The sequence below is a fragment of the Lissotriton vulgaris genome, chromosome 10 (assembly GCF_964263255.1).
Source record: "Lissotriton vulgaris chromosome 10, aLisVul1.2, whole genome shotgun sequence".
NCBI classification, from domain to species: Eukaryota; Metazoa; Chordata; class Amphibia; order Caudata; family Salamandridae; genus Lissotriton; species Lissotriton vulgaris.
In genome coordinates this window covers 684,367,422-684,389,396 of record NC_141698.1, presented here as the reverse complement: position 1 = coordinate 684,389,396, position 21,975 = coordinate 684,367,422, and positions in this window count along the sequence as shown.

The following is a 21,975-nucleotide window of genomic DNA, read 5'->3' as shown; positions in this document are numbered from 1 at the left end:
GTAAACATGGGGCTATGCCTTCCTGGTCAATTGGGCCCTGTAGATAAGATTTTACTGAATTTTTTTGACAGTTGGTTTCAAATTTCCCTGTTGCCCTTTGTTTAAAGAATCAGGTCTTTATCTCCTTTTTTGAGATGGTAGAGCAATTTGATGGTGTAGTGAATACGTTCTCTAAACCAAGAGAAGAGAGGCTATTTTTAATGTATGTAATACCCGGTATCCTAAGACCATTTTTAAGAGAGAGACAGTCTTATATTAGCTTCTGTGTGAGGTTAACAGAGTGAGCTATACCTTGTGTCCAGGTGCACAGCGAACACAAGACCCATGTCTGGGCATACCCATCTCACATGGACGTTTGCATTGAGGTAAACTAAAAAGTGATGGGTGAGTGCTTGAACTAACCTTAGCCACTGGAGATTTCTCAGACTGCATCCCAATCCATCATTAGTTGCCCACCATGGCACCTCAGGAACACGTCATGTGCAGATCAGCCTGAGTCATTCTCCATTAGGGACAGTCCAGAGGGAACTGCCAGGCCACGTCACATTCTAATGAGAGCACCAGCAACCAGACCAAAAGTATGTAAAATATTAATTTGGCCATATAAACATTCCTTGAAGCACTTTGATGTTCGTAATATTTCCCAGAGTTCTATAATGAGGTTCGGTTTTGAACAACCAGGACGGGTAACATTAATTAATCTGCTGGCCAGCTAGCAGATCCGTCATTCCATTATGAGAAAGGGGCTAGGGGAGAATTCTGAATAAGGTGATCAGTTTACACTCACAGACACGTCCTGATATGTGACTTTCAGGGAGCACTGGAGGAATTGATAGCACTCCTGAACCATTCTCATCAGAGGTTAGCTTTGAAGTCTTGGAGGGCAGAAACTAGCCTTGTGGTATCAGTTGAAGTTGATCTAAGGTAATGGAAGAGATTGAATAGCTCATCATTTGATTCAGAATCTTTAAAAATCATAGGTTGCTGTGCACATGGGTGGGCCAGCCTGTGAGCTGCTCTCTTAAAATGTCGTAATGGTAGAGGGGTGATATGTCTTGTCTGTATTGGGTAGGGATGCAAAACTCTTCATCTCCACTTTAAAGCACCTGCCTGCAAAGTAACACATATTTAAAGAGAAAAGGGACCTATAGAAGAATAAGCAGAGAACCACTTTCTGATGAACCCCTGTTTGGAGTGGAGGGGCCAACTCTGGACTTGCATTTTCTTGAACTCTGTTTCCCCAACAAGTGGCACTGGCTTTCCCAGTACCTCTGGAGCATTGTAGTGGACTGAATTACTGGTGCCCCTGAAGAAAGGGTATTCCCTTGGAATTCCATAAACTACTTTAGGGTGGAGTTACCCAGGGAAGGGTTACCCACGCATTCCTGCAAGACACACAAACACCATGTACCTGACCTCCTTTCGTCAGAAATAGGACTCTCCGAAATAATACAGAATGCAAACTGAAGAACAACTCCGATAGGTAGCCAAATATGCTACTTTAAAGGAGTTGCATCATTTCTTTGGCTTAAACAGAAATTACAGGAACCTAAAAAATCTAGCCAAAGTATCAGAACGGCCATACGTGTGATGCAAAAAGCGATGAGTTATGAGCAAATGACAATCACATGTTTGTTAGCTGTTTGAGTCGGACTCCCTTTCTGTACGATCATTGCATCTAAGTTTCATTCTATAAGAGAGGGAAGCCATATTGTTCCTCATTTACCAGTGGCAGCAGTAAATATAACGGGTCTCAACAATTTTATTGTGAGAGATTATTATTCTATTTAATATTCCTATCAGATATGAAAAAGGTAATACATGGATTTCGCTCACGGCACCGTTCTGTACAGAATGGCTAAAACAATGGGGTATATTTATCATTTGGATTACATTTTCCCCTGAAAAAAAACTAAGATTCCGGAAACATTTGAAGATGAAGCTTGAAAAGTGAGAATGTTGGCTGTGAAGGGTCCTATGAATAAACAGATGCAAATTTCTTCGGCCACATGTCAGTTATTCACGAGGAGATACTAAAAAGATTATTTCAGATGCCAAATAGCTAATCTATATATCTATAGAGATCTTATTTTTTTGTTAATAGAAAGTGTAGGATACATTTGAAGGTGATATTTGGACTAAGGAAAAAGCACAATAAAGATAGAGGGACACATTTAGAGCAGTTATGAGCATCCTTTAAATTCTGGCAGGCACCCCATCCACTCAATTCTCAGTTTGACCACCTTCTAAGGAGGTGGTGGACCAATGTGTTTCAAGTTGGAGTCTCAGCCGACTACGCCGCTGGAAATACACTAACATCCTCCAGTCTGCCAGTGAGAATTATGTCTGAGTGGTCCCCTTAGTAGGGAACCAACCTGATGTCTTTCCCCTCAGCTTTTACTATGACTGGTATTTCTTCTCATACTATGGAAGCCTTAAAAACCTAAAAAGACTAAACAATCCCACATGTTCTAGGAAAATAAACTCTCTTTTTCCTAAAACAAAATCCCTCCCTTCAACAAAGCATGCTTGGCTTCTGAGATGCAAATCCTACCACCGTCTCCGGTTCCTCCATTATTCTGTATTAAGGAAATTCAACTGGTGGATTCTCCTCCATATTTAGCATTTCCTGCAGAAACTTATGACATTTCAGTTTCTTCCAAACTCTAGACCAGGCCCAAAGCGGGTCAGTTCAGGTTTGGTGGGTAGGTGTCCATACTCCTGGTACATTGCAGGCACCACCTCTACCATCCAGCTGCATCCCACCCTCAGGCCAAGAATCTGGGGCTAGGGCAGCTGCTTTTCTACGAAAACTTCTGCCAACATATTGGGCACATGTTCGGTGAGAATGTACAAAAACAGGTCACCCACAATTTCCTAGTTGCGTAACAGATAAGTCTGCATATAAGTGGCGTTTGTTTTTAAAAAAATCAGAGGAAACAGTGTTCCTGATGTGCCAGCAGTTTTCTCCTAGCATTTCAGTTGCATTGCTTGTTTTTTCCTGCGCTAGACAGCCAATCCAGGGCCCTTATTTATGAGGCCTTGCGTCAGTTTTGCGCCGCCGGTGCGTCACTTTTTGTGACGCACCAGCGGCGTAAAATATGCGCCTTGTTGTGCCATATTTAAAAAGTGACGCATCTAGGTAGATGGGTCACTTTTTAAACCCCTGCGCCACATTATACCTGCGTTAGGTATAATGTATGCAGAGGGGGCGTTCCCCCGCAAAAAGCCTCCTAATAGTGACGCAGTGAAATCTATGAGATTTCACTGCGTCACTTTTAGGATGCTGTTGCGTCAAAATCTTGCGCCTGCCTCACAGCAGGCGTAAGACTGACGCAAGCCCTTTCACATGGGGCTTTCCCCATGTGAAAGGACGCATTGCTGGAGTTGCGTCACTTTTGTGACACACTCCAGCAATGCGTCACTTTTGCGCTTACAGATACGTCAGAAATACTGACGTATCTGTAAGTCCTTGCGACATGATGCGTCATACATTAAATATGACGCATCATTGGTGTCACAAGGAGTGCGCAGTGAAAAGTGACGCATCGCTGTTTTCACGCAGCGATGCGTCACTTTTCATATATGAGGCCCCAGGAACAGTGGTCCTGGACAAGAAACCCCAGAATTGTGTGCCACAACTAAAATACAGCAGGCGTTACAATATAATGCGGATGTTGGTCCTGCCGTGATTTGCCCAACAAAAAGGGGTTCACAATTGCAAAAATAGCTGTGCCTCTAACAACAAAAACAAAGCAGTTCCTTTACCACTACTTGACCCTCATGGAAGAAGGACAGAATACCCAATAAATAATGTCCTCCTCAGAATGCTCGACAAATCATCAAAAATGATTTCTCAAGGTAGGATCATACATTTTTGTTTGCAGAGATTATAACTGCGATCTTCGTGTTGTTTGTAGGTAGATTTTAGCAGTCTGTAAAGATCCTTCAATTCTCTCTCATAGGTAACAATATCCAATGTTATGCATTCAACACTGAAACAAAAAATATATTGCGCTCATTCTGATAGTTAGGGACAGTATTCTGATTAAAACTATATTAATGATCACAAACGATGCCAGTTAGAAAATAATTTATACATTGATACATAATTTACTAGATTGTACGTAGTTTTTAGATATACGAAAGGAGTTTTTATGTCCGATTTTTAAAATTTATAATATTATGAACAGGATGCAAGCCGCTAATCTGTTGGTGGAAATGGGGAACTTAGATATAGCATGTTCCCTGGGGAAATATATGAATAAAGTTAAGGTGTTCCTCAAATGCACAGAGTAAGAACTAATAATATAAGTCCTCAACATTAAATAAGGGTGAAACAATTAGTGTTTACAGTAGTAAGTGCTGCATGATTAAGGATGTGTTGTTTAGGCATGAATTAAGTGATTTTATTAATTTAACTGTTATAATACTCCGATTTTAAAAATGATAGTCAATTTATATGTATATCAAAAAGTAATATGTTTTTTTGATACCGCCGTGTTATGTATCAGTTGTTGTTTTTACATTTTTCCTTTTTTAGTAGGATAAGAGGTAAATTGGACTTTTATGGTTGTAACAAACCAAATAAAGTTTGTTTGACTGACTGACTGACTGATGCCAGTTAGAAAATAATTTGATACAATGTTACAGTAGGCCACGCCATTTTGCTTACGAGAAGGACTAATGTGCCCTCCCTTTGCTGCAGCTGTTGTACCCCAAAACAATAGGAAGGCTTTCAGCAAGTAAGACAGTGTTAGGTAAGTCAACATGGCATCACTCTGAAGACTTATGGGCTGGGAAGGCCATTTGGGGGCCGGGCCATCTGATTAAGGAGTGCTCAAACAAAGCCAACCACAAAAATACAGAAGGAACTTAAGGGTCAAAAGAAAAATGGTGGGGTAGGGGGTGAGACTTTTGGTGTTCATAGCTGGAGACATTCGTCATTATGTATTCTAAATCTTATAGAGCCCGAACACTGCTCGAATAACCTTTATGAAAGTATTCAGTGGGGAATGCCCGATGCAAAACGTGTCATTTCAAAGTCAATGAACTCTGCATTACTGATTCCACTAAAAAAGGTGTTACCCAAAATAGTTTATAAAATATGGAGTGGGTATTTTTAGCAGAACGTGCAGAACGTGCCTTTTCTGCATAAATTAGCACTGCGTGCATCTAACACTGTGGTTTTGCTTGAAGAATGACCATTGAAGTATGTCAGCTAAAACTTCTGCTCAGGGTATGGTCTGCTCAGGCTATGGTGTTGGCGGTGGACGCTTTATATATGTTTTATATGTTTACTATGCTTGTTATGTACGTTGTGAAACATTTTTGTTGTGGGGCGCTCTGACTCAGATGCTCTGTATAGACTTTGTATCTTTGATGTGAACATTTACTGTTGTAAAGCGCTCTGGTACCTTCGAGTCTAGCTAGCACTAAATAAAACGCTCAAATAAATAAGTACAGTAATCACAATCCAAGATGTCTTAGATTGGTTTATTAAGCATGGCATGAACATACTTTAGTACAAACTGAATATTATGCATGTACTCTATACTGCACAGCACAAGTTATGGCAGATTACTTTATTCAATATAATAAGTTTCATTTTGTTTAACATACAATAATTTGCAAATCACTTCGTCGATTCCACTTAGTAAATCACTGACTTGTTTTTAGGCTGACTTCCCTTCCTCCCTCCCCACACCACTTAAGTTTCTGTTTCAGGAAGACAGCTAGTATAATTATGCTAGTGGCCTACATAACTCAACAGACACTGGTTTTGTCTTTCCCCTGGGCCTAGCCATTGAGGAGACCGGGCTATTCGCTATGGTCAGGTGAAGAGTTCTCGACGTGTTGGGTGTACAACTACCAGTCCAGCAAGTTACAACTAATATCACTGACGTTCTTCAGTCAGGCCCAATCAGCGCTGAACCCCTCTTGCACTTTAATGAGGTCTTGATGGAGGCCCTTTTGGGGACCTGGGTCAAATTCTGCTCAGGGCTACTAGGCAGCAGGCAATCGTAAATCAATGACGTTGATGCATGCATGAAGAAGTGCTTAGCTGTAAATTCACAGATTACACTTTTATCTTTCCAACATGCTGCAAATTACCGGATACATTTACGCAAAATATGTACGAGATATTTATAGCCCAGGACAATGCAGATCATGCATTAATTTACATGAAATATTTAATGTGTCATGAAAATGTAAGACATTGGTCAATTCTGCACTTTGTCAGCCAAGAAATCACCAAATAGTAGCAGGGCACTAATTAAAGTTTCGAAGGATTGTAGTGGAAAATTACTAGCTCTTGGCACAATGCAGCTTAACAACCAAATTCAGAGAAAGAGAGAAACAGAGCCATATCAACAAACTGTATCGTAGTGCAAATGTATGTGCATTCTCTCAATCATAGGTTTTGTTCTGGAAGAGGATCATCCAGCAAACAAGCTAAACTTTAATGCTTCCCCACTTTGCATGTATGCTGTGCGTGCAGCACACACGCAAATCTGAAAAAATGGGGGAATGTTAAGAGTTGTTCCACTGTGAGGCCTGGCTCGAGGAGTTTTTTTTGCTGGAAACCCCTGTCTTCAAATGTTTTTAGATGTAAATTGGCATCAAACCCATGGGTTTGTGCAGTAGAACGCCATGTTCCACCCATTGTATGCCCCCTGGATGTCCAACTTCCCAATGCAAATCCGGATTTGCACTGAAAAGTATATATCACCAAAACACTTTGCACAGGGGTTGTGCTGCAAAAGTGACACACAACCGGCTGAACTATTAGTAAATCTGCGTCTATGTTTTCTCTTCAAAATATGTTCCCTCAGACAGTACATTTATTGTGATTGTGAAAAGCACTGCATACAGTGAGCATCTTCTGAATTGGATTCTCCTAGAATGACTTAGACCAAAAAGGTAATACATTCTGTTAAAACTGGCTATTTCTTGTTGGCTAAGGCTGACGCCCAAGCTAGGCAGAAACCACCATTCTAGTCAGGGCAAGGGAGTCACACGCCAAGATAACCCCTGCTCACCCCTTTGGTAGCTTGGCACGAGCAGACAGGCTTATCCCGGAGGAAATGTGTAAAGCATTTGCACACGCACACAACAGCAACAACATCCTAGGCACACCACAAAAGGAACTCCACACAAGGTTAGATAAAAATAACTTTTGTTTTGTCAAAACACATCAGATAGTAATCACACAATATACATTGTGCCAACTGGCACGGGCAATACTCACAAGGGATTATTTACAGGACAGGGCCACATGGGCCACTGTCAGAATCAACACTTTTAGAACTAGAAATACTGTTAGAAATAGCACTTTGTAGATCATAGAACAATCAGAAGTTTCACACATGATGCATAGAACATTCAGAGGTGTAGGAAAGACACATGATGTATAAACATACATTCAGCGGGATAAGGAACAATGCACATGACGCATCAAAACACATTCAGAGGTGCCGGAGAAACACATGATGCCTAAAACATTCAGAGGTGTAAGGGAAGGAAACACATGATGCATAAACATACATTCAGCGGTGTAAGAACAAGGCACATGACGCATCAAAACACATTCAGAGGTGCAGCACAGGAAAACACATGATGCATAAAAACATTCAGCGGTGTAGGTAAGACACGCAATGCATAAATCACATTCAGAGGTGTCACAGGCATAATAGCATAGCACATTACGCGTAACTCACATTTGGGCCTAACCGGTAAAACTACAGTAGGCAATCTATCTCTCACTAGTCTAAACACATTAGACTCTCCCCTTAAGCATAACTCACATTTAGGGGTGTAACTCACATAGTTAAATAAACTCTCACTAGCATAAACCTCCATAGGTAAACTAACCTCATAATCACATTGTGCAAATATCACCTTAGCAATTACCATCAAAAACATAGACATCACATTGCGCAGGAATCACATACCAGTGCCCTGGCCAACTGGCCATCCAACAAGGGGAATCAAAAAGCCCTGTGTCCAGAATGTCAGGGCGTGCTGCCAATGCAGCACGCCCTGACATTCTGGACACAGGGGTGCGCTACCGGCGCAAACCTAATTGTTGCAGCTGCCCACTACTTGCTGGGCAGCTGGGACAAATCATCAGGGCCTAAACGTTGCAGCTGGCACTAAGTGCTGCGCAGCTGTAAAAGGCCTGGCACCTCTGTGCCATCTCTGTCCCACACAGGGACTCTCTGCAATGCGCCTAAATGGGGCAGCTGCCCACTAATTGCTGGGCAGCTGGGAGAAAACATAACTGCAACATGGCCCTCACTGACCCTTAGGAGCAAACTGCGCCCACAGCTGGCAAGGGCACTCACTGACCCTCTGGGAATAAAACTGCGCCACATGTTGGAGCCACACAGGCTCTGGAACTCTGCGCCCGTTGGAGCCACACAGGCTCTGAAATCGACTATGCCCCTGGGGGAGCGCACTAGGGCTCTGGAACACAAAGCATGCCCCATCAATAACCAGGCATGAGCCTCAATGGCCCTTAGGACAAAAAAGGGGCTTAAGGTTAGAGACACAGGCTCCAGAAATTCGAACATGCCCCCTTACGTTGCAGCTGACCCCTGCCAGAGTGGGGCAGCTGAAGAACAATGCCCATCAGGGGCGATATGGGCCCATGGGGCCTTGGGACCCCCACGGGGGCCCAACAACACATGAGGAACCGTTGGAGCGGCTCGCTGCCAGGAGGGGCCGCTCTAAGTCTGCTCCTCCCCTCCCAGGTTCCCTCGCACAACTCACCGGCTGGGGCGGAGGCAGCACTCTGCTTCTCGTGGCTCCGGAGCGGCGCCTTCCATGAGGGGCTCTCTCTCCTCATGAGAGCCCCGCGTCGTGTTGCGTCAGCCATTCAGGACCTGCGGGCAAGAGGCGGGGTTCTCTCTTGCACATGGGAGCCTCGCAGATCACCGTAACACTTTTCCTGCTTCACCTGGGCCCCCTCCTGGGACCTGAGGCTCTCTCTCCCGGCTGCACTTCCTCACCCAATATTAACAGCAGGGGGTACCCGGTAAACCAATAGGCATCTGGGTGAATACAACTAACTAAAGACAAGAGGATGCCATCGGTATTTTTTAAGGAAAGGTTATTTGCGTGGACAGATACTAATAATTATCTATCTCATCACATTATAAATTGTACTGTATCAATCTATCATCATATTATAACGTTCATCTAGTAACTATTAACACCAACTGAAAAGAAGGAACACACAGACAATAGTTACGATTTGTAACTTTCTTTTAGAAGTCCTTTTTCATTTTTACATCATAAATACAAATAATCTCATCACACAATATTTAATCTTGTGTGGAAGCACTTTTCAAGATCCAAGAAACAAAATATCTTCTTGTTAACCCTTAATCCATGGGTTGTGTATGAAGCCCAATAAATTATATACAAGGAAAATACTGGCAATGTCTTTTCTTGGCCTTATTTCCTTTTCGAACACCAAAGTAACAAGGAGCATAAGAAGCAATAATCAGTGTCTTTATGGCTTCTAATCACAATATTGCTCCTAGGGATTATATCCAATCAATTTCCAAATTAAAGAGGTGTCGAAATTGGTGATAACTGTCGATGCATTTCGGCCTGTCAAGCAGTTTCAGGCCTCATAAGGACAATGGGCAACAAAAATCATAACAGTAAACCTAAAACAAAAATGGAATAACATTATCAATAAATACATCCTTCTAGAGTTTAATGTGAAAAACACGACTGACAGTTTCACGGATACAGGCACCATGGGGTGCCACTACCACTGTAAGGAGAGAAGGTTCCTCAAGGTTCTGGTATCATATAGTATTTACACACCGAAAGGAGAAAGTGTTCATAGTCAAACCATCACCATATGGTTCTACTCATTTGTGCGCACATTCAATAACAAAGCTCCTTCAATACCGTGCATCCACCACAAATGTAATGCTGAACATACCAAATGTAACAACTAAACTGGCCATGAAGCCTTTACATACCAAAGCATAGTTTCACAAATCTTCCCAGCCGATTTCAGCTAGGGTGATCAGGGGTTACAGTCTTTGTCCCGGAAATAAATCGCTCCAGGAAAACGAGGAAGAAATTCCTTTAATAGGCACAGCCTGTGCTTCTCCGAATCTCATATGTCTCACCAAACTGGTAATCCAAACGCCTAAATGATCAAATAGCAAATCGCGGTATCATCAATTGCCCTGAAATGCTGAAATAAATTCATACCACAATCCATATGACACACTACTCATATTTACTTCTACTTTATCAAGTACAAATGCGCCCTCCACATGGGGAATGAAGTCTAACTTGCATATCCCCGAGGCTCTCGAGTGCCTCCGTTGTAAACCTTACAAACTAATCGAATACAGGTAAAGGGATTAAAAGCGTTCTAAATTTACCTTCCTACACGCTTGCATGATTCTTCAAAGTCTCACTGCTTACACCGGAAGATTACGACCAACTCAAGTGTTCAAACCAGTGCCCGATTCTTCTACTACTCGGCGCTCAAACCAGCTTACTGGAAATCGGCGCCGGACTAGGACCATTAGAGGCAGTGGACCCGCCTTACCGGAAGCCATAACGGGAAACATAGAAAACGGACTTGTACCCAATCTATCGGCCTCAACTAACATGGCCGCCATCCAAGTGCACTCACAGCCCACTCATTTCAACATTCCCTCGTACATTTACACAAACTATTGAAAAACTAAAAACGGGAAAACAAACATTAAAAGAAAATATATACTTACAGCCAAATCAATTCTCTACTTATAACCCTCTAGCAGTGAATCAACCAAAGTCTAACAACTAACAAGGAAAAAGGAAGAGCTTAATCCATTACCTCGTGTGATACCTTGCCCCTCTTCCATTCTCAAACCATTTGTTACATACATGATACAAACAAACAATAAGTATATAAAAAAATGTTTTTGCATAATATACAGGTACACAAAAACACACCAAAAACGGTACATTTCATGATGACATAGAATAATAGGTCTGTATAGTGGCCTAAACCAGTTACACATTTCAGCAAATTAGGGACCATATCTCATCCCTGTGATTAAGTCCAGTTTTAGAAGTCTGATATTTTTCAATTAATCTAGCTTTCACATGGTTTAATTTGATCTCAGTGTCTCCTTTGGTTTTATTAGATACCACGCATAATACTGTCCAGTATATGTCGTTGAATGAGTGATTATATTTCTGATAATGACTAACCAAAGGGGCCCCTATGGTCATACACTTAATAAGTGATTTGTGTTGTAGGACCCTAGTTTTCACAGTCTGGGTCGTCTGTCCAATATAGAATCGATTGCATGGACACATGATACAATATACAAGATTTTTCAAATTACAATTGGAGAATGATCTTTGGGTGTGTAAATTTCCATTAATGTCAATTTCTTTGGAGTCCTTCGTCATCTCACATGCCACACAATTGTGGCATCTGAAGCGGCCAACCACCGGGGGTAATCCCAATAAATCCCTCGTAGTTTTAGGTACCTGTTTCGACAAGTTGGTCTTAGCTCTTACTAGTTGGCTACGAATATTGCAACCCTTTTTGAATGCAAATAGTGGTTTCGGGATGTCGATTTCACCCAACAGTTTCCAATTATTTTGAATCAGTTTTTTAACCTTATTAGCTCTAGGGTCATAGGTTAATACACATGTCAACGGTGCGTCGCTTGTGTCTTTATCTTTAGGTACCAACAGAGTCTCTCTCGGCGTATACCATGCTCTTTTCAGTGCCACTTTAATTAATCTCTTAGGGTACCCTCGTGAAGTCAGTTTTTCTTTAAGAAGATTGGCATGTAAGAAGTATTGCTCCTTGCTACTACAGTTCCTCCGAATACGGAGGAACTGGCCATAGGGTAAGTTTTCTTTCAACGACATAGGGTGGCCACTATTAAAGTGTAGTAGTGTGTTCCGGTCTGTGGGCTTAGTATATAAACTAACAGCCAATTTCCCATCCTCATGTTCAATGTACACATCTAAGAAGTTAATTTTAAAGAGTCGCTTGATACCGTAAAGTTAAATTCTTGAGTTCTGTGGTTAAACCAAGTATGGAATTCGGTCAATTGTCCAGAATCCCCGTTCCAGATCATAAAGATATCATCTATATAGCGACACCAAAGGACACAAGATGTAAAAATGGGTTGGTGTCGCTATTTATCCATCTCTGTTCAAATTGCCCCATTACCAAATTGGCAATTTCTGGTGAAAAACTGCACCCCATAGCCACTCCTGAGACCTGGAGGTACAGCTTATCTTTAAAATTGAAAAAGTTATTTTTCAAACAAATCCGGGCCAATTGGACAATTAATTTTGTCGGCACTTGGTGTGGGCGTGGCCTTGAGTCCAAAACAAATTCACACACACTCCCGGGCAGCTTCCCCTTCTCGGCGGCGCCGGGCGGGACTTCCGGCCAGGCTGCACTGTGATTGGCCGGCCGTCCAACCACTTCCGGGTCATCGTCGGCAGCGCGGCGGCCCGGCGGGGGCTACGCACACTCCGGGGCTGCGGCGGTGAATTCACAGTGGCAACATGAGGGGTGGGCACCCTCGAGAATAAAAATAAAAGCGCTACTAAGCACTTGGGGGTAAAATAAAGCACTCCCAGCGCTATAAGTAAAATACAGCGCTCTCAAGAGCTGAAGGACAATTAAATTATTATATAGAAAAACAATGGTCCCAACCAAATAATTTCTTTCAAAGAACAAAATCTGTACTAAGTAAATTGTTTAAATGAGCTTCTTCAATCAATAACGCTCTATTGAATCAATCAATTTTAGCAAAAAAGCAATTTTCAACACATTAATTTTTGTCGAAAAACCTGACACAAACCAAAGTATTATTCGAAACAGTTCGGAGTTTAATGTTTCACTCCATTAAAACTCAATAATTGAATATATACACATTTTTACATTTATATACAATTCGGACTAACGGTAAAAAGAAGAGCAGTCAGCTTCTAAAAGAGGTGCAGGAAAAAAGGAAAAGAAATAGTGATTGTGATAAGGAGGGTGCAAGCCTCAAAAGAAAATTAGTGACAAGTGAAATAGAAATTCGGATTTGTTTATGCTGTACTCAGAATCCAGCTAGTTATTTTCTGAATAGGCCACAGATAGTTGTTATTATCTCCACTCATTTATACAGTCACAAGTGACATGTATAATGGTTTCCAGCGTGGTCCTATTTGTATAGCTTAAAGAAAGGCGTCGACGTTTCGACCCGTCTTTTGGCGCGTGGGCAAGTTGGAGCCTCGACCTGCGGGTCTTCCTCAGGACGGATGTTGCACATGCGTTTTTACCGTAGACTTCACACAACAGTATCCTAAGTTAAAATTCATAAAAAGATTGGTGGTCAGGATTTTTGGTAGTGTATATGGATTTTAACTTTCCATAACGGATATGTTTCTTACCCAATAATTATTTATGGGCTGCCTCCATCATCCTATTTCGGATATGGACGAAAGATGTAATTCGATCGTAGAGACCCACCTGTAATTAATAAGGCATGGGTGGTCTATTACTAAATTTGCATGTGAATCAACTTATGGTAACATATTACCTAATATACCTAATGCTGCCTAATGTAAAACTAGGAGTGCTTACCCTGAACTGGGTGGTACGGCGTCTATGTTGGTTGTCCAAACCTTGATAGTTAAAATTCAAGCAGAACGTCCATGGACACTGCATAGGAGACAGCAAAATAAGGGGTATATTGAATTTCTAAATTCCCCACTGCAACAAACGTGTGGACACTATACGTTAGTGAATTAGTGCATACCTTCCGTGTCAGGCGTTGTGCATATCAAGTGTCAGCCAGTTGGAATTTTGCAATTGTTCCGAAACAGTTCCTGATTGAATAAATTACCAGGCGCTGAAAAAAGATCATACGCAGTAGTTCAGTATAGTGAAAAGGACGTTTAAATCGTGTGCGGTAAGGGATAGCGAGTCGTAAAGTAAGCCTACCTCTCTGACTCGCGTCTGTTGCCTCAGAAAATGCCGAACTGCCGTGTCAAGTTCAGGCGCGACGTGATGGCGTCACACACACGTGTTGTTTTAAAGCCTTTCAATGGAAAGGGACAAAAGACTGCCCAAGGGTGATATTCAGTCCTACATGGATGAATGAATTAATTTACCAGATTCATGTGGAGTAAACGGTCAGCCATTATTCAGGATGGACACTTGTTTGTTGATTTCTTCATATTCATTGAGTCCCCGCTTGATTGTGTCGAAAAAATGTATAAAACGACACTCCCGAATACTTAGAATTTGGCTAAAATCTCCCCGCCTAGGGTTCGGAGACACCTTTTCTAGGATACACCAGGTCAAGCTGTCTGGGGCATGGTCAAATCTCATTAAGTGTTCAACTAACGGGGCTCCTTGGGTTTTGCATTTTATCCGGCTGATGTGTTGTAATATCCGACATTTGGCTTTTTGGATCGTTTGCCCGATATATACAAAACCACATGGGCACGTGATAGCGTAAATCACGCCAGAAGAGTTGCAGTTGCTATGATCCCGCATCACATGTGTGTGGTTATTATATTTGAACTCTTTGGTTTCTTGAGTAAGCGGACATACCTTGCAGTTACCGCATTTCACGTGTCCTCTTATTGGTGGAATTCCCCACAGTACTGTTTGGCTAGGTTGACTTGCTGTAGGGAGGAGAGCCCTTACCACATAATCCCTTATATTTTTAGCCTTTTTGAAGGCATGCAGGGGCGGGGGAGCACTCCCTATTTCATCTGCAATCATGTGCCAATGCTGGTTTATTATCTTTTTAATTTTGTTGCTCTTGGTTGAGTACGTGGTTACGCAAACCAGTTTTTCATCAGTGGCCTTTTTCTTTAATGTACCGAAAAAGGTGCTCTCTGTGATTATGCCACGCTCGTTTTCGTGCCTGCTTCAGGAGCCTAATGGGATACCCTCTGTCATGGAGTCTTTCTAGCAGGCATGAAGATTCATTGAAAAAATCTTCTTTCTTTGAACAATTCCTCCGCAACCTCAGGAATTGACCAAAAGGAAGGTTATCTCTGAGGTTGCGGGGGTGGTGGCTCGTATAGCGGAGTAGGGTGTTTCTCTCACTGCTTTTTCGGTAAAGACCAGTGTAAAGTGTTCCTGATTCAGCATTGATCGTTATGTCCAAAAAACTTATTTTCTGTTTGTCGAATTCTACAGTGAATTTTATGTCATCAGATACTGTGTTCAACCACTGGTGGAAAGAAGTTAATTGCTCTGAGGTGCCATTCCAGATAATCAAGACGTCGTCTATATATCGACGCCATAACCCTATGTGATGGTAATATGGGTTATTTACATTGAGTATATGTCTATGTTCGAAGGCATCCATGAAAATTATTGCTAGATTGGGGGCAAAACTAGCCCCCGTCGCTACTCCCTTCGTCTGGACATAAAATTTCCCCAGAAACGAAAAATAGTTCTTTGTCATGGCCAGAGTAAGAAGTTCGATAATGAACTCCGTTGGTACGAAAGTGGGTGCAGGACGTGAGTTAAGCACTGTTTCAATTACAGTCAGAGCTAGATTTTGCGGAATGTTTGTATATAATGATTGGATGTCCATTGTGGCCAGCAAATTTTCATTGGGATCATGGGCACGGCCATCCAATAGTTGTATTGTTTGTAGTGTGTCCTTTAAGTATGTCGCAGTATTCTCAGCCAAAGGTTTTAAAAAAGTGTCGATATATTTACACAGGGGTTCGAGCAGAGAACCGCAACCAGAAATTATTGGTCTGCCCGGCGGGTTCTGCATTCTTTTATGGACTTTTGGGAGGGTATATATGGTAGGCATTCTAGGGTTGCGATTATTCAAATATTCAAAGTCATGTTTGTTTAGAAAGCCTAGCTCTAGCCCTCTTGTTGTTATTGAAGTGATTTTCTTAGAGAGTTCTTTAGTTGGATCACTCCTCAATTTTTCATAGTTACCCTCCACATTCAATTGGTCCAATATCTCTTTTGTGTAGTCGTCATAGTTCTGGACTACGATCGCCCCACCCTTGTCTGCGGGCTTTATAACAATCTTTGTATTTTCTTTTAGAGTAGTAAGGGCCTGTCGTTCTGCCTTTGTGACATTATATTTCACATAATGTCGTTCAGATAATGTTTTTTCTACATCTCGTAGAACAACTTGTTTGTACGCCAGAATTTTTGATGGCATTTGGTGCGCGGGAGGATTGAATTTGGATGGTGGCCTCAAGCCACTACCCGTGAGGATGGGGTTGTGTGGAACCTTTAGAAAGAAGTGCTTAAGTCTAATCTTTCTAAAAAACTGATGTAGCTCAACTTTGAGATTGAAGGAGTTAGGTATAGCTGTAGGGACAAAGGAAAGACCCTTTTCTAGGACACTTTGTTCGTCCAAATCTAGTTGGTAAGTTGAGAGATTAATTATTGGGTTTTCGGTTCTATTCCTCACCACCTGTAGTGCTGTCCCCTGGTTTGTATCTCTCCATGGGACGTCTGCTGGAATTGTGTCGGTCGTTTGCTTTTTCCTCTCCCTCGGTTCCAAGACTGTGTTCGTGACCCCCTGGGTCTCCCCCAGGGGCGCCCCCTGCCTCGTGGTTCCCACCATTGGTCCTGTTCTACAAAATCAGTTTGATCTGAAAAATTGTTGGAATTGGCAGTGTTACTACTGGTGCCTGGTTGTTCTGAGTCACTATCTGTGTTACTGCCAAAAGATGATCTGGAGAAGGTAGTGTATTTCCTATACCCTCGTCTTCCTCTGCTCGAATATGTACCTGACTGTTCCTTTGTGTAATACCCTTCCTGCAGGTATGGGTATGTTAGTTTCTTGTCATAGAATTTAATGTCTTTTGCCACTTTGTCCAATTTTGTGGCTTGGGTATATAACTCAAACTCACGTATAGTCTTCTCTACTCTCTCTAGAGCCTCTTTGGCATTAGTTAGAGCTTTGTCTTCAATAATTTCCTTTTTCAGCTCTACGATCTCTTTTATTAGTTTCTCAGCTTCTACCACAGCGGTCTCTACCCCTAACACCATCCAGTGGCGTGAGCATGTATTGGAGACAAAGCTGAAACTCTCCTTGAACTTGGGGTTGTCGATAAAGATTGCTGGCTCGTTTCTGACTCTAAGTCCCACCGGGATCACATTTGATTTAAGATATTTTGCTAGGGTGTGCCCGTGGAGTCTAGTTCTTATTAATTTCTTTTCCAATCTCTCTAACTTTGCAACCTTTTCATTGAGAGTAATGTCAATATTTCTGGTGTCGTTCCCTAGGAGCACGCCTGCTCCTTCATCACTTAACAATTTGTCAATATAATCTTCACTGTATGACAGCGTTTCTTTTTCGGACATATTACAATACGTCACATACGAGTATACAACATACAAGACTTCTCAAACATTCAACACTCAGTTTATCAACATGAAAAACCCTCGCAGGAATCCCTGCACAAGGTAGCCATTACTGGAATGGGGTAACCCAATAAGGTTCAAGGACCTGGGTGAAACGTTATATAGAAAAACAATGGCCCCAACCAAATAATTTCTTTCAAAGAACAAAATCTGTACTAAGTAAATTGTTTAAATGAGCTTCTTCAATCAATAACGCTCTATTGAATCAATCAATTTTAGCAAAAAAGCAATTTTCAACACATTAATTTTTGTCGAAAAACCTGACACAAACCAAAGTATTATTCGAAACAGTTCGGAGTTTAATGTTTCACTCCATTAAAACTCAATAATTGAATATATACACATTTTTACATTTATATACAATTCGGACTAACGGTAAAAAGAAGAGCAGTCAGCTTCTAAAAGAGGTGCAGGAAAAAAGGAAAAGAAATAGTGATTGTGATAAGGAGGGTGCAAGCCTCAAAAGAAAATTAGTGACAAGTGAAATAGAAATTCGGATTTGTTTATGCTGTACTCAGAATCCAGCTAGTTATTTTCTGAATAGGCCACAGATAGTTGTTATTATCTCCACTCATTTATACAGTCACAAGTGACATGTATAATGGTTTCCAGCGTGGTCCTATTTGTATAGCTTAAAGAAAGGCGTCGACGTTTCGACCCGTCTTTTGGCGCGTGGGCAAGTTGGAGCCTCGACCTGCGGGTCTTCCTCAGGACGGATGTTGCACATGCGTTTTTACCGTAGACTTCACACAACAGTATCCTAAGTTAAAATTCATAAAAAGATTGGTGGTCAGGATTTTTGGTAGTGTATATGGATTTTAACTTTCCATAACGGATATGTTTCTTACCCAATAATTATTTATGGGCTGCCTCCATCATCCTATTTCGGATATGGACGAAAGATGTAATTCGATCGTAGAGACCCACCTGTAATTAATAAGGCATGGGTGGTCTATTACTAAATTTGCATGTGAATCAACTTATGGTAACATATTACCTAATATACCTAATGCTGCCTAATGTAAAACTAGGAGTGCTTACCCTGAACTGGGTGGTACGGCGTCTATGTTGGTTGTCCAAACCTTGATAGTTAAAATTCAAGCAGAACGTCCATGGACACTGCATAGGAGACAGCAAAATAAGGGGTATATTGAATTTCTAAATTCCCCACTGCAACAAACGTGTGGACACTATACGTTAGTGAATTAGTGCATACCTTCCGTGTCAGGCGTTGTGCATATCAAGTGTCAGCCAGTTGGAATTTTGCAATTGTTCCGAAACAGTTCCCGATTGAATAAATTACCAGGCGCTGAAAAAAGATCATACGCAGTAGTTCAGTATAGTGAAAAGGACGTTTAAATCGTGTGCGGTAAGGGATAGCGAGTCGTAAAGTAAGCCTACCTCTCTGACTCGCGTCTGTTGCCGCAGAAAATGCCGAACTGCCGTGTCAAGTTCAGGCGCGACGTGATGGCGTCACACACACGTGTTGTTTTAAAGCCTTTCAATGGAAAGGGACAAAAGACTGCCCAAGGGTGATATTCAGTCCTACATGGATGAATGAATTAATTTACCAGATTCATGTGGAGTAAACGGTCAGCCATTATTCAGGATGGACACTTGTTTGTTGATTTCTTCATATTCATTGAGTCCCCGCTTGATTGTGTCGAAAAAATGTATAAAACGACACTCCCGAATACTTAGAATTTGGCTAAAATCTCCCCGCCTAGGGTTCGGAGACACCTTTTCTAGGATACACCAGGTCAAGCTGTCTGGGGCATGGTCAAATCTCATAAAGTGTTCAACTAACGGGGCTCCTTGGGTTTTGCATTTTATCCGGCTGATGTGTTGTAATATCCGACATTTGGCTTTTTGGATCGTTTGCCCGATATATACAAAACCACATGGGCATGTGATAGCGTAAATCACGCCAGAAGAGTTGCAGTTGCTATGATCCCGCATCACATGTGTGTGGTTATTATATTTGAACTCTTTGGTTTCTTGAGTAAGCGGACATACCTTGCAGTTACCGCATTTCACGTGTCCTCTTATTGGTGGAATTCCCCACAGTACTGTTTGGCTAGGTTGACTTGCTGTAGGGAGGAGAGCCCTTACCACATAATCCCTTATATTTTTAGCCTTTTTGAAGGCATGCAGGGGCGGGGGAGCACTCCCTATTTCATCTGCAATCATGTGCCAATGCTGGTTTATTATCTTTTTAATTTTGTTGCTCTTGGTTGAGTACGTGGTTACGCAAACCAGTTTTTCATCAGTGGCCTTTTTCTTTGATGTACCTAAAAGGTGCTCTCTGTGATTATGCCACGCTCGTTTTCGTGCCTGCTTCAGGAGCCTAATGGGATACCCTCTGTCATGGAGTCTTTCTAGCAGGCATGAAGATTCATTGAAAAAATCTTCTTTCTTTGAACAATTCCTCCGCAACCTCAGGAATTGACCAAAAGGAAGGTTATCTCTGAGGTTGCGGGGGTGGTGGCTCGTATAGCGGAGTAGGGTGTTTCTCTCACTGCTTTTTCGGTAAAGACCAGTGTAAAGTGTTCCTGATTCAGCATTGATCGTTATGTCCAAAAAACTTATTTTCTGTTTGTCGAATTCTACAGTGAATTTTATGTCATCAGATACTGTGTTCAACCACTGGTGGAAAGAAGTTAATTGCTCTGAGGTGCCATTCCAGATAATCAAGACGTCGTCTATATATCGACGCCATAACCCTATGTGATGGTAATATGGGTTATTTACATTGAGTATATGTCTATGTTCGAAGGCATCCATGAAAATTATTGCTAGATTGGGGGCAAAACTAGCCCCCATCGCTACTCCCTTCGTCTGGACATAAAATTTCCCCAGAAACGAAAAATAGTTCTTTGTCATGGCCAGAGTAAGAAGTTCGATAATGAACTCCGTTGGTACGAAAGTGGGTGCAGGACGTGAGTTAAGCACTGTTTCAATTACAGTCAGAGCTAGATTTTGCGGAATGTTTGTATATAATGATTGGATGTCCATTGTGGCCAGCAAATTTTCATTGGGATCATGGGCACGGCCATCCAATAGTTGTATTGTTTGTAGTGTGTCCTTTAAGTATGTCGCAGTATTCTCAGCCAAAGGTTTTAAAAAAGTGTCGATATATTTACACAGGGGCTCGAGCAGAGAACCGCAACCAGAAATTATTGGTCTGCCCGGCGGGTTCTGCATTCTTTTATGGACTTTTGGGAGGGTATATATGGTAGGCATTCTAGGGTTGCGATTATTCAAATATTCAAATTCATGTTTGTTTAGAAAGCCTAGCTCTAGCCCTCTTGTTGTTATTGAAGTGATTTTCTTAGAGAGTTCTTTAGTTGGATCACTCCTCAATTTTTCATAGTTACCCTCCACATTCAATTGGTCCAATATCTCTTTTGTGTAGTCGTCATAGTTCTGGACTACGATCGCCCCACCCTTGTCTGCGGGCTTTATAACAATCTTTGTATTTTCTTTTAGAGTAGTAAGGGCCTGTCGTTCTGCCTTTGTGACATTATATTTCACATAATGTCGTTCAGATAATGTTTTTTCTACATCTCGTAGAACAACTTGTTCGTACGCCAGAATTTTTGATGGCATTTGGTGCGCGGGAGGATTGAATTTGGATGGTGGCCTCAAGCCACTACCCGTGAGGATGGGGTTGTGTGGAACCTTTAGAAAGAAGTGCTTAAGTCTAATCTTTCTAAAAAACTGATGTAGCTCAACTTTGAGATTGAAGGAGTTAGGTATAGCTGTAGGGACAAAGGAAAGACCCTTTTCTAGGACACTTTGTTCGTCCAAATCTAGTTGGTAAGTTGAGAGATTAATTATTGGGTTTTCGGTTCTATTCCTCACCACCTGTAGTGCTGTCTCCTGGTTTGTATCTCTCCATGGGACGTCTGCTGGAATTGTGTCGGTCGTTTGCTTTTTCCTCTCCCTCGGTTCCAAGACTGTGTTCGTGACCCCCTGGGTCTCCCCCAGGGGCGCCCCCTGCCTCGTGGTTCCCACCATTGGTCCTGTTCTACAAAATCAGTTTGATCTGAAAAATTGTTGGAATTGGCAGTGTTACTACTGGTGCCTGGTTGTTCTGAGTCACTATCTGTGTTACTGCCAAAAGATGATCCGGAGAAGGTAGTGTATTTCCTATACCCTCGTCTTCCTCTGCTCGAATATGTACCTGACTGTTCCTTTGTGTAATACCCTTCCTGCAGGTATGGGTATGTTAGTTTCTTGTCATAGAATTTAATGTCTTTTGCCACTTTGTCCAATTTTGTGGCTTGGGTATATAACTCAAACTCACGTATAGTCTTCTCTACTCTCTCTAGAGCCTCTTTGGCATTAGTTAGAGCTTTGTCTTCAATAATTTCCTTTTTCAGCTCTGCGATCTCTTTTATTAGTTTCTCAGCTTCTACCACAGCGGTCTCTACCCCTAACACCATCCAGTGGCGTGAGCATGTATTGGAGACAAAGCTGAAACTCTCCTTGAACTTGGGGTTGTCGATAAAGATTGCTGGCTCGTTTCTGACTCTAAGTCCCACCGGGATCAC